Source organism: Sitophilus oryzae, unplaced genomic scaffold, assembly GCF_002938485.1.
Source record: "Sitophilus oryzae breed Bouriz unplaced genomic scaffold, Soryzae_2.0 scaffold_1297_pilon_pilon, whole genome shotgun sequence".
Lineage (NCBI taxonomy): Eukaryota > Metazoa > Arthropoda > Insecta > Coleoptera > Curculionidae > Sitophilus > Sitophilus oryzae.
The window spans coordinates 9,493,911-9,506,373 of NW_022145945.1; the positions used below are offsets into that span (position 1 = coordinate 9,493,911).

A 12,463-nucleotide genomic window follows, 5' to 3' on the forward strand; every position below is an offset into this window, starting at 1 on the left:
GTATGAATGAAACCAGTATATAATTCTAGTTCATAGATGAAAAAAAATATTTATTAGATCAAGTTTTTAGTTTAATTATAAAATAATATAAGGAAACAATTTAAAATATTTTATATATTTTCATATGGAAATGTTAAAACTACAATGTAAATCAAAAATATATTTTTGAAAAGATTGTGTTTAAATACTTTTTCTTTCTTTTTTGTCATGGTACATTTTATCGTTTATTGCTAACAATGAAGTAACAATATGCAATTAACACTGTTTTGCTAGTCTTCAAAATATATAATTTACAGCAAGCATATACAAACATACCATACGATCCAAAAAAAGTGAGTTGGCTTGGAAATGATGATCGCTGTCATTTCATATATACAGGTTGTTAAGTGGACAGTTACTTATAGGGGAACAGAATGGCAACACTGCCTATTGAGAACGGCATGCACTTATAGGGTTTTCTGCCGACTCGTCCCGTCGCGTCCTCTATCGACGAGCGGGCCGAGGTTGCCATATTTTAACCATGAAGCTCTTGCCGTGAATAATAAACAACTTAACAACCTGTATATAAAATTGTATGGTGAATGTCATCGATCGTATTTTGCAAAGCCAATTTGACGCAATCGATCGGTATCTATATATTTATAACATGTTTTATTAAAATAATTCATAAAATGCCAGTTCAAACGCCATTGATTAAAAATAAGACCAAAAATACCATAAGACGTAGGAAGAAAGGCGTTCAGTTAACTTAAAAATGACGATCGATGACAATACCCATTGACAGCAGTCTTCATTTCCGTGTCATCTCTAACGCCTTTTTTTAAACGTAAGTTAGAAATATTAGCTTTTTTGTTTATTCTGATCTGTTCAGTGAAACTATATTTTGAAGATATGTTTTTACTATCTAAATATTAAATTTTGAAAACGTTTTGTGTCAATTTTATATAGGATATATACAGGATGAGTTTTCTGCGATGTTCTCTATGGATACTTCCGAAACTACTGGAGATAGAGAGTCCCTTAAATGGAGAAAGAATTGAAAGAACATATATAATAACTTGATAATATGACAACATAGGTAGTAGATTAAATTTACAAGAAAGAAAATTCAGAATAGATCCAGTGGTTCTCAAAATTTAAGCAAAAAATATTTTTTTGGAAATTTACAAAGTAAAATAACTCGGCCATTTTGGATTTATTTGAGAAACGGTAAAGAAAAAAACAATGTGTTCCTTTTATCGAAATCTACTAGCAATGAAAATATTTGTACTTATTTAAAACTCAACCTGTATATTTCTTACGTCGACAGACCTCCTACTAAAATAGTTGAAATGATGTATTTTTATAAACATTTTTGAAGAACTCAGTAGGCGTATTTCACATTTAGCTATGGCCTTTCATGTGTTTTTAATTTAATTAATTATAGAAGAATAAATTTTAATATTTTAAATATTCCATATATTCATGTTAATTATATTTACTGCTAAAATAGAAAAAGATATACGTTTAATTTTCTTTAATTGTTAACAAATATTCGAGTTAACAAGACAAAGCTTTGAATTCGACATTTATTATTATTTTCTTTCGCTCTTTTGCATAAATTAAATAGAAAAAGAATTTTGTTACAGAAAATATAATTTTAATGCAGGTAAAAGTAACAAATCGAGAATGAAAGTAAAAGTGAAACAATCTCGATAGTTATGTATTCTTAATCTAAGGTATTATTAAGTACGTATTACATTCTCCCATTTTTTATCAAACATTTGCAGTTACGTACATTATACATTTATCCTTTTAATCCTATAATTAAAATGCATTTAGAATTGATTTTTTTTCATTAAACGTAAACTATACCTTTAAGCATAAGAAAATCTTAATAACATAATAGAGAGGAAGTTTCAAAATGTAGCAATTATTTGTGAATGCAATGAAGATGGCAAAACATTGTAAAGAAATCATATTATTATGTAGTTGGTGCTGTATTGGGGATTGGGGTTTCATCAAGGCTACTCTAGCAAAAAAAATTATTATGATGTTAACTATACTTACAGGATGACCCGGTATTCTGAAAAAGCTCCGCTTGAAAATTTCTTTCATAGATCAGCTTAACCAGCACAGCGTTGTCCACTTTTACATATTTTCTTTTAATTAAAATATTTTAGGTACCAAAAAAAAATTAGTTATAAACATATAAACAGTTATTATTTACACCAACAAAACTCACCTACTTAACAGCACTTAAGGGACATAAAGGGCCATTACTAACGCTTTCCCGTTCAAAATATTCTAATAAGTTTGCAATGAGTTTTTTGGCAGTATTAAGCTACTTTGTACACTTCGCACTAAAAGAGTTCTAAAAAGAACAATGTTCGATTGTAAAGTCTGCTAGTCAAAAAAATTTTAAGCTTAAAGTATCACAACAAAATTTATTTAAACCAGAAATTCATAATACAAAACTAAAGTGTCAAAATAAATGACAATGTCAGGAAATAAATACATAAATGTGGCAACTTGACAGCTTTTACAGCAAAGCTACCACCTGGATCCCCAGCAGAAAATTTAAATTCCAGTTCAAAAGTCAGCCCGGCGCCAAATATGTCCATGCTTGGCAACAATGAATTTAAAAATCGCGCCCTCGATTACGTAACTAAAAGTTTAATTGGTATCACTTATATATTTACACTACTTGTACAGTACGTCTGTCCGTTCTGTCGCTACGGGGAAACGATATTCTCTCGATGTTTTTCGTAAAAAATTAGACGACGCGTCCCATCAATAAAAATTCGACGAATTTGCAAGTAGCAAATAATGACGAACGAATAACGAATTTGCAAGTAGCATAATAAATCAATTGTAAATTTTATAAAACTACGAGTATATAAAATATCTATTCATCAATTTAAATGTTGAACCGATTTTTGAAGTAATTTCGTGTGAATCCATTAGACTGCTAAACGCGGGGATTTATTTTTAAAATTTATGTGTAAGTGACAAAAATTCGCTGTTCGCATACATATCATTCGCAGTCTAGTGCAGAACTAGGTTCTGATATAGAGACTATATCTTCATTCCCGAGAATCTATAATAATGGGTGGAGTGGGCGGAGCGATTTGCGGTGACGTACTCGTCAAGTCGACGTATAAAATATATTGCTGTTTATTTAAATGTTTTTTGTCCGCATTCCTTTCATAGACACAGATCCAGCAAACGAACTGTAGTTTTCTTTTTAATGGAACGTTCAATGTGCAAAAGTATCTATATATTATAACATAGCTACAGTACATCTGCTGGATATGTGTCTATGAAAGGAATGCGAACAAAAAACATTTAAATAAACAGCAATATATTTTATACGTCGACTTGACGAGACGTCACCGCAAATCGCTCCGCCCACTCATTTTATTGGCTACTTGCAAAATTGTAGAATTTTTATTGATGGAACGCGTTGTCTATTTTTTTACGAAAAACATCGAGAGAATATCGTTTCCCCTCTCACGGATACCCCGTAGCCACAGAACGGACAGACGTACTGTACAGAGTGTACAGTACATCTGCTGGATCTGTGTCTATGAAAGGAATGCGGACAAAAAACATTTAAATAAACAACAATATATTTTATTCGTCGACTTGACGAGTACGTCACTGCAAATCGCTCCGCCCACTCATTTCATTGGCTACTTGCAAATTTGTCGAATTTTTACTGATGAGACGCGTCGTCTAATTTTTTACGAAAAACATCGAGAGAATATCGTTTCCCCTCTCACCGATACCCCGTAGCTATAGAACGGACAGACGTACTGTATATACAAGGGCTATATTATCTAGTGGATTTTAAAGTCCATCGATTACTATAACTATACCTACATTTAATCCTTTAAGAAATCAAATAGAAACTAATTAATGTTTTTTTTAATTAGATAGTAGGTATTTTCTAAAAGTGTCCTTTTCAAATATGATTTAAATCACTCTGTATATGTCTATGAAAATGATTATAAAATGTAGGCATATTTTCTAAAATAAAATTGGAGATACAGTTTATAATAATATTTTTAATATAATTCCGAAAACTCGATCACTCTGTATAAAAATATTGAAAAGTACGATGAACTATATTATTATTTGAAAGTGAACATCGGGTATGAAATAATAGTAATTTGAAGTTATAATTATTAACTAACTGTTATTGTGTGTGCAATAATGAGTGAAATTTTTCATAATTTTATAAATGTTATAGAGCGATATATTGTAAAATATACAAGGTGTTTCGACATAATTTTAATATCCTGAGGACCTTAAGAAAAGGAAGCTTAAAATGTCCGAAAATGCGAAAAGGACATATGACTATAAAGTCTACCGGGTCCGTCTCAAAAGTGGCTCACCCCCTATAACTTTTTTATTTTTTCAGATAAAATAACGAGAATGGTATACTAGTATATGACATGAATTGGGATTGATTGACGCATTCAATTGTTTTTGGTCACTTCCTGTTTCACCGGAAATGACTACAACTTTTGATTTTTAAATGGCACCCCCGGTATATTTTTACTTTATTCGATAGAAAATGATATTCTGAATAGAATGACGTATCATATGTCAACTTTTGATATTCTCGCTTAATAAAAAATTATATTTTAAATCTCAATCTATATTTTAAAAACACTAATTCTTAATCAAAGAGCCTTGGAAAAATAGATTTGGTCGTCTCATGTTTTTAATGTCTTGTCCTGGCCAGTTAAAAAATGCCCAAATCGTATTTTTACTTTAATCATACCTCAATTTTTTCAAATGGAAGGAGAGTGGCTCATTAGCGTATTTGGAAAAAGCATTTTTTTTACGAATAATTTGACACCACACATTTGGTATTTCGAGTCAAATTTTCGATACGACCCGCAAGTTATAATTTCAAATAAACCATATGCGAAAATGTCATAAGTTGACATATTGCACGTCATTCTATTCAGAGTGTTATTTTTCTATCGAATAAAGTAAAAAAATATCGAGGGTGCCATTTAAAAATCAAAAGTTGTAGTCATTTCCGGTGAAACAGGAATTGAATACGTCAATCAATCCTAATTTATGCCATATACTAACACACCAAATCTTGTTTTTTTTAATAAAAAAGTTATAGTCTGTCCAACGAGAAGATCCTTGACAGTGATAGATGTGTCTGTCATTTTAATCTCAAAGTAGTTTATTTTATTTTACAAAGAAATAAGTTGGTACAACTGGAACGCATAGCAGGAAATTACTATATTTGCTATATATGTATTTAAAATTTGACTGACAAGTAACTTCAAAATATTGTGAAAAAAAAACTGTATAAAACTGAAAAAATGTAATCGAGTTATTTTATTTAATAAAAAACGGTATGTGTTAATACAAAACAAACAAAAACAAGACACCACATACCAAAAAATATAAAAAAGAACTATTTCTTACTTTCAAGCTTTATGAAACTTCCCGCATTTATGATTATATTTTATCAATATAACTTATGTACAAATACAAATTTGTAATATTCCGCAGGAATAAATAAAACAACATAAATAAAACAAACTAATTTATTAAGAATAACACTTACCAAATTTTATACCTCACAGGTTGATTAATTAACTTTCATCTTATTTTTTTTTAAACCAGTACCTTTTGACATTATTTTTCTGCAGTACTAAAATCCATTATTTACCTATCGTGCGATGTCGATATTTTACAGCTACTCCAGTTTTAGTATGTGTTTAGTATGGTCCTTCTACCATATTCGAGATGCACTTATCTACGACGAGATGGTATACGAACTTTATTGATAGTAACTTTATTGGTGTATCTGTATAAGACTTTCTGCTTGGGCAGCGAGTATTAACCATAAACTCTGCTCTGGGTTCTACAGTTAATTTTCACTCGATTTTCCCTCCACTTGACTTCAAAAGACACAAAACACGTAATAACACGAATCAAAATGCATCATCTTTCAAAACGCAGGGTATTTGACAAAAGTTGTCACAAAATTATAACCTATAGTTTGGCAAGACTTTGACAAACGTCAAAAATCTAAAGGCGAGTTCATACGCATCGGCGTCCGTTTGTCGTTCATCGTTTTTGAATCTGTCATTTTTGAAATAAACCAATAAAACTGGTTAAAAACAACAAGGGACGACGCATGACGAATTTATATTTAAACCCATCCATAGTTAACTTAAAAATTATTAGAAACTTTTTTTAGTAAAATAAATAGATTGGTATGGGACGTCATCTGCTTTTCTTCTGTCATCGTCTGTCGAAATCTTACCTGAGAAAAAAAACAGAGTATATATGGGTGAGCCACTTTTAAGAGGTACCCGGTATATCCATCGAGAAGATATTTCTAACCTGCCCTCTGACAGTAACTTTTATTGTCTCTCGTTCAAAGAATATACCGTATGATCGAAAAAAAAACGGCGTCAAAGACGGCTAGAGAATGATAATCGAGGATAATTTTGACTAAGTCAATCTCTAGATCTAGACGTCATTTACTAAAAATTGGCATAAAACTTATCAAAGCCAAAAAAGTCCATAAAACTTTCCCCAGCCGTCTTTGACGCTGCTTTTTTTTCTATCGCATGGTACCATAGATTTAGGAATGTCTTTGCATGGTACTAAGAAACTCTCATTCAAAGGGTTGAAAAAATTGGGAATTAAAATGAGAGGTAAATTGAAATGTTCTGTCACTTGTTGGGTGTCGAAATCATCTCTGACTGGTTGAACAAAATTTATTTTGGTAACTTATTTAGAAAACACCCCAATGAAACAAAACGTAAAAGAAATAATGTCCCTGGATTGTCTGTACAGGGTGAGTCAACGATAGAATAAAGTCCATTATCTCATTTGCTTCGAGGTTTACAAAAAAATGTTAAATGCAAAAGTTATAGGGAAGGTTAAGATACACATTTTAAAATTATTATAGAGTATACAGGGTCCTTCAAAAATGTGTGGCGGATATAACATGTTTTTTTAAATGCAACATCTTATTTTTTATTTTATCTTTAGATTCTGCGTAAAATTCTATAACTTTTTTATATATAATGCTATATACCTAAAATTAATAGTTTTTGTAATATTTAAATTCGTTTATATAAATGTTAAATTGCAGGGTGGTAAAAAATTGTCAGTTGTACCATTGTTTCTGAAGTTGGAATACCAAAATTTGGTATGAGAGTTCTATAGAGATTAAAAAGAAGATATATGTTAAGATATTTTAGTTAAATGCTACAGAGTGTTCAAAATATATTTATGAATTTGAACTACTTAAAATTAAAAAATCTCAAATTTTTTAAATGGTACATCCTATATATTTTCATTTTTTCTGATAGATTTTACGAAGCTCTTCAACTTTTATTAAGTATGTCATATACCTATTTTTAATAGTTTGCGATTTATTCCATTTTTTTCTATTATTACCCTAATTTTTAATACAATTACGCTATAACATCATAGTTGCCGTAACAAAACAAACATATTTATTACTTATTTTTAACAAGTAGTTTAATAATTAGTTACAATTATTATTATTAGTCAAAATTAACTAACTTTACTCAAATAAACTAAAATCGTAGTCGTGAATTTCTTGGTGTATTTCTATATTATGAGAGATGACATTTGGATTTTCCGTCGGGCCGAATAGCCACAGATTAGGGTAATACTAACTAGATTACCTAATTGTTGACGACTACTGATATTGAAATTTCCTCCGACATACAGTAAAGTTTTTTTTCTCGTAGTAATTCTGGTTTATAATTCATTTCGTAAAGCCAATATTACTACTGCCACAAAACCGTCCCATTACACACTGAAAATATTATAATCTAATATAATATGAAAATGTTTTCTAGATAATCTACATCTATTCTTATAGTACTTAGCAAAGTACTATACCATAATATATAGTACTGAATCAAAAAATATGTTTATTTTGGCTTGTTCCTGTATGTCAGTCACATTGACTAATCCATTTTCAGGGAAATCTGAAACTATTACCTCTACCTGTACCATTTATACTTATTACAACAAATTAAACTAAAATTCACCTTTTGTTCTTAACTTGCCTAACAGACATATGAAATTTTGATAATAATTATTATTTTTTATCATGGCAACTATTATGTTATAGCGTAATTGTATTAAAGATATGGGTAAAAATAGAAAAAAAATGGAATAAATCGCAAATTATTCAAAATATGTATATGACATACTTAATAAAAGTTGAAGAGCTTTGCAAAATCTATCAGAAAAAATCAAAATATATAGGGTGTACCATTTAAAAAATTTTAGATTTTTTAATTTTAAGTAGTTGAAATTTATAAATATATTTTGAACATCCTGTAGCATTTAACTAAAATATCTTAACATATATCTTCTGTTTAATCTCTATAGAACTCTCATACCAAATTTTGGTATTCCAACTTCAGAAACAATGGTACCATTGACATTTTTTTACCACACTGCAATTTAACATTTGTATAAACAAATTTAAATATTACAAAAACTATTAATTTTAGGTATATAACGTTATATATAAAAAGGTTATAGAATTTTACGCAGAATCTAAAAGTGAAATAAAAAATAGGGCGTTGCCTTTAAAAAAACAAATGTTATATCCGCCACACTTTTTTGAAGCACCCTGTATACTCTATAATAATTTTAAAATGTGTATCTTAAACTTCCCTATAACTCTTGTATTTAACATTTTTTTGTAAACCTCGAAACAAATGAGATAATGGACTTTACTCTATCGTTGACTCACCCTGTACAAGAGCAAAAACTTTTCTATTATTGATATTTTGAGAAAAATGCATTCTTCATAAAGAATTTTGCTTGTTCTAAAATTGTTAACCAGGTTGTAGTTGTATTGTAATAATGCTTACTAATCCGGGGACATACTATCGGAATATTTTTTAATATAACTTGTACAAAAATAAATATTTATGAAAACCTGAATCCGGAGTTTCATTTTTATCGAAATTAATTCAACGAGGACCTCTAGTGAAATTAAGAAAGTATAAAAGTGCCGAAGCACATCGTTTAGTGAATTTTGATAGAATCAACCGTGTGAAAGTCAAACAAACAGTCGGATGAAGCATGAAAATCATTTTCTGATTGACCCACTAAAAACGATCTTATTTTTTTCTCCTTCATTACCATAATACCAGGTGTATCTTCTTTTAAGACTACCAATTATAAAAAAAAATAAAACTTGATAAATCTTGTACTTCTCTTTTTAAAAATATTAAGAGAAATGTGTATTTTATCTAAAAAAAAGAGTTACAGTACGTCTGCTGGATCTGTGTCTATGAAAGGAATGCGGACAAAAAACATTTAAATAAACAACAATATATTTTATACGTCGACTTGACGAGTACGTCACCGCAAATCGCTCCGCCCACTCATTTTATTGGCTACTTGCAAATTTATCGAATTTTTATTGATGGGACGCGTCGTCTAATTTTTTTACGAAAAACATGGAGAGAATATCGTTTCCCCTCTCACGGATACCCCGTAGCTACAGAACGGACAGACGTACTGTACATTAAACCGTTTTAATAAAAAAGACTGTTTAATTTGTGATAACTTTGTAATATTGTAATTTAAAGAATTTTGTAATTGTACCTACCTAACAAAAAGAATTTTGAAAGAGAAATTATTGAAAAGAAATTTGCTAATGCTAATGATACAGGATTAAAAAAAGCCTGCGTCCAAGATGGTATCTAAAAAGATGATGTTCTGGTGTATTTTACATCATTTCAATAATTATCTCTTATATCACCAAAGGATCCAATCTAAAATTTATCAAACCAAAATATTTTTTAAAATAGTAAAAACTAAGATCGAAATAGTTTAAAGTTATAAAAAAACCACGACAGAAGAGTGAAAGTGTTAATAATAAAAAAAAGCATAAATACCTAAGAAATTATTAATCACAAAAAAACGTCTCTTATAAAATGGTTGTCAACTCTTGTACCTACTTTTATTAATGGATTAGTAGCTGTTACAAAAAAAGCCGCTATTTGTTCTTAATAGTCATCACTTTAGCCATATTTCTTAACAAAAAATATATTCTACAAATAATGATGATTGGTAATTTGGAGGATGGCAAATATAAAGGTGTCAAGTTGAAAAATCAACACGTAGGTATGATGCCTTGTATAAAGATATTTAAAGGTATTTAACATAGAAAAGTAAATATATATATTTACTTAACAAATCAAGAACATAATTTGTCATGCTTGCATGGCTGATTTTGGCAAATATTAAGTTGACTTTCAGCAAAAAAAGTTTGTTAAATATTTCTAAGATTACAAAAAAATTCAACGCTCCTAATATAAATTATTGTTAAAAAGATAATTATACAATTTTGAAAAATAAATGAAATATTGTACCAATAATATAATTATCTATATAAAAGATATAGAGTTATATACCTAAAAATAATAGCATTATCTATATAAAAGATATAGAGTTCAGAGTTCTAGACCTTTCAAAACTAGATTATTCTAAAATACGAACTAACCAACAACAAAAATAAAAATTCTTTTATAGGTACTGAATATGTCGTATAATCGAAAAAAGTCGTTTAGTTGGTTTGGAAATGACGAATATTGACATTTACCATAATATTTTAAATATGAAATAACAGCTATCTTAATTTCCAAGCCCACTCTGACGCCGTTCTTTGTTTAAACACATAATAGTATATTAAATTGTTCAATGATAGAAAATCCGTATTATTAACGCACTGCATCCAAAATCCGTAAATCTACGGATTAATCGATAGTTCTGGCAACACTGTCTCCGGCAACCACTCACTCTGTCGAGTGAAAGCAGAACTACGGTACAGTATTCTTTATCCGCTGCACTGTAAACGACTATCAGCGCTCAGCGGCGCAGTGCTAAACTAAATCTCGGAATTCTCGGACAGGCTGATGGTTCTGGTAACGCCAGCTACATGTCGGACAGGTTTTGTGCCACGAAATAGCCGATAAGGTTGCTTTTTATTTATTATTCCTTCAATCAACGCTTTTAGACCCAGAGCCCACTGTGCGTCTATTTTGTGAGAAAAGTTGCGAACTAGTTTCTAGTTTAGCCTACTAGTTGCCAACTATAAAGGCGCATTCTCACGACTCGTGTACTTGACAACCATTTGTTATTGGAATATACTTGCCATGTCGTGAGAACGGTTTCCTTGGTCACTCGTCACGTCGCTACTTTCTGTCGGTAAATATAGCCCGAGTCAAAGGATCACAATAATTATTCGTACACTTGCCAAGTGTATGTACTTGGCCAGCCTTGTCTATACTTACAGAGGCGCAAAAAAACGACTGCGCAAATAATTGTACTGTTATAGAGTATGTCCCGTTTATTTCCGGATCGTAGTGTTTTTCGAGTTAATTTCGGATAATATAAAACCTTACAACAATAATCTATACTAATATATAAAATCCGTGACTAACATACTGATTAATCACGATCCTGCTCAAACCACTCAACGTAAGAAGCTCAATTTTGGCATACAGGTTGATTCTAGGCTGTAGAGGTTCGATAAGAAGGGATTTTTCGAAATTCCAGTTCCAAGAGGGTGAAACCACCCCTCAAATATTACAATATTTTTTATTTAAAAAACGGCCAAGTTGCCGAAAAAACGCTTAAACACGTATATTTTATTTTGTTTTTTTACATATTTTAAGATTTTTTAAAAACGTATACAGGGTGTTTCGAAAAATCTGGTCATTGATTAATCACGATCCTGCTTAAAGCGCTTGACGTAAAAAGCTGATTTTTGGAAAACAGATTGACTTTAGGGTCAGGGACTTTAGGGTTGTGGAGATTCGATAAGAAGGGATTTTACGAAACTCGAATTCTAAGGGGGTGACACTATTCCTCAAATATTAAAATATTTTTTATTTAAAAACCGGTGAGTTTTTCGGAAAAACTATTAAACCCGTATATTTTATTTTGTTGTTTTACATATTTTAAGATTTTTTATAAATTTATACAGGGTGTTTCATAAAATATGACCATTGAGTAATCACGATTCTGCTTAAACTGCTTGGCGTTTAAAGATGCTTTTTGGTAAACGGATTGTCTGTGGGATGTAGAGGTTCGATAAGGAGGGGTTTCTCGAATCTCAAATTCCAAGAGGGTGAAAACGCCCCTCAAATATTACAATATTTGTTATTTAAAAAACGGTTAGTCTTTCGGGAAAACGCTTGGACAAGCATAATTTATTTGTTTTTTTTTTGCATATTTTGAAATTTTTAAAAAATATCATACAGCGTGTTTTTACCAAAAAGTTGGGGAATTTCTTAACCACGATTCTGCTTAAACTGCTTGACGTAAAAAGCTTATTTTTGGCAAACGGACTTTTCGAAAGTCAAATTCTAACTAGATGAAACTACCCCTCAAATATTACCAAGTTATATAATAATATCGCCAA

The 12,463-nt window shown here is 30.3% G+C and overlaps 1 protein-coding gene across 1 annotated transcript in view; it reads left to right on the forward strand.

Annotated features, from left to right (window-relative positions):
- The window catches only part of LOC115874478, a 37,646-nt gene that overhangs the window by 11,416 nt on the left and 13,767 nt on the right, over positions 1–12,463 (forward strand). The gene's annotated exons all lie outside the window — the stretch shown is intronic.